Source organism: Nicotiana sylvestris, chromosome 5 (assembly GCF_000393655.2).
Source record: "Nicotiana sylvestris chromosome 5, ASM39365v2, whole genome shotgun sequence".
In the NCBI taxonomy this organism is placed as follows: Eukaryota; Viridiplantae; Streptophyta; class Magnoliopsida; order Solanales; family Solanaceae; genus Nicotiana; species Nicotiana sylvestris.
In genome coordinates this window covers 24,576,940-24,579,406 of record NC_091061.1, presented here as the reverse complement: position 1 = coordinate 24,579,406, position 2,467 = coordinate 24,576,940, and positions in this window count along the sequence as shown.

Below are 2,467 nucleotides of genomic sequence, written 5' to 3'. Positions count from 1 at the left end.
AGACCCTCCAAAAGTAATTCAATTCCTTCTTGATAATCTTAAAACTAAGCTCGCTAGTTGGAAAACGAATTTTCTTATACAGACGGGACGCACCATACTCATTAACTCCAAACTTAACAGTCTTCCCAATCATGTCATGCAATATTTTAAACTCCCTCAATACATCATTAACCATCTCAAGCGATACCAATGCAATTTTTCTCTGGGGCACAACCCCACAATGGAAAAAAATACATCTTATGAAATGGAGCACAATTACACTCCTAAGCAGCTTGGTGGCCTAGGCATTCAACCCCTTCATCTCAAGAACCAAACCTTACTCGCAAGCCAAGTTTGGAGATTACTTCAACAACCATCTTCCTTATGGGCTGCCACCCTACTACATGAATACTTCTACCACCGCAGACACCAAAACATAGCAGGATCTTTCATTTGGTCAAACTTACTTGCCGGATAGCAACTTTGCCAACAAGGCATCCAATAGCTTATTGGCAATGGCTCTCTTGTCAATTTTTGGGGCACGGGTGCAATACAATTCTTTGTAACTCCTTAGGCGGACCTCTACCACGCCACACACTAACTAACACTGTCTCTACCTATTTTTTCCATGTTCACTAGAATTTCGCCTCCCTGCCTTTTGAACTACCCACATCCATACTCCAATGTATACACCATATCCATATTCCTTCTTACTCCTCATCCCCTGGCACCTTTGCTTGGGCCCTCATGTGGCATGGCACCTTACCACTATATCACTATATCATCAACTGATCCTTAAACCCCCTACTCCCTCGTTCACCTGGATTTAGAAACTCCAAAAATACCTCCTAAAATAAAGCATTTCTTATGGATATGTCTTCACAATCGGTTACCCACTGCGGCTTATTATCATCACATAGGCCTTCTTACTACTGACATTTGTGCCCAATGTCATACTGGCTCGAAAACTATCCTGTACCTCCTCCTTGACTGCCCAGTATCTTTACAACTTTGGTCCGACTTCACATAACTCGGGAACTCACGACACTAAATAGTCATGCGGACCCCCTATTCAATGGCTGAAACAATTTATCTTGCACAACGATATTCCCAACCCACTCAATATCCCCACTACCATCCTGATACCTTTTTGCTTATGACATAATGAAAAAGTATTTCGCACCCATACTACACCCCATCCTCATCACATATTTTAAGAATGGCCGCAGAATACTATTACATTTATGCTCCACCATCGTCCCCTCACGGCCATATCCTCTTTACATCAAATGGCATCCTCCTAGCTCCCACCCTTTTAGACTAAACAATGATGGTTCTGCTCAGTTACCAACAGGACAAGGCGGAATTGGCGGTGTAATCCGTGACTCATTGGGTCCCTGGATTGTGGGATTTGCTGGTCACCATATCTCTGATGGGAGTGTGGAGTCAGAACTATCCGCACTTTATTATGGCCTGCAGTTAGCTTTTACACATGGTTATAAGCCATAAGAAGTGAATTTAGATGCCCAAGCAATCATTACTATTTTACAAATATCACATTCGCTTTATACTAACATTATAAATGATTGCAGGTTCCTACTCGCACACTTGGATGATCTAGCTCTACTTCACACATATAGGGAGCAAAACCAAGTCGCTGACTTACTTGCAAAGTATGGTAGCCAAATGGAGAGTACTGAAGGAATCACTGTATATACATAAACAACATCTTTTGTTCGAGCAGCACTGGAGGATGATCCCACATGCAAGCTTTTTGTTAGAAGATTGGCTCTAACAACTGTTCCACTTTCAAACCATTTGCAAACACTCCTTGAACATCCTTTATGTACTACTTCTAATATAGGCCCTAGCAGCAGCAACAACAACAACAACAACAACAACAACAACAACAACAACAACAACAACAACAACAACAACAGTAGTGGTAGTAGTTTCTCCCTGAACGCCCCTTTTTGTTATGACACATCAAGAGGTCGCCCCCTTAGAATGATGCATATGCTCCCTCGAACTGCTTGTACTACTATGCTTTAATAATAAATCTAGTTATCCTTTGCACAAAAAAAAAAAAAATAATACTATCATATGTAAGCTTCAAAATACACTGGTTACGTTGAGTAAAGATTTTTCAAATGACTTACGTCTTAAAATCTTAGTAGATTTGTCAAATAACTTAAAATATGTATGGACTATACTTATGTGTAATTTTCTCTACGAAAAATTTAAAGTTGATAGTTAAACTTTAAAACTTAAAATTACAATTTATTTAAAATAAAATTTAATGAAATAATATCAAATGTAACTTAATGTTGATAAAACTGAATAATGTTCTTTTCCCCCTTACAGCTTGTTTGGATGGTTGTTACCTATTGTATTGTATCGTATTGTTATTTTAAATACAATGTTTGTTTTGATTGTTACTTAAATTTTATTGTATCGTATCGTTAAATCCGTCGTTACGTAACGATGA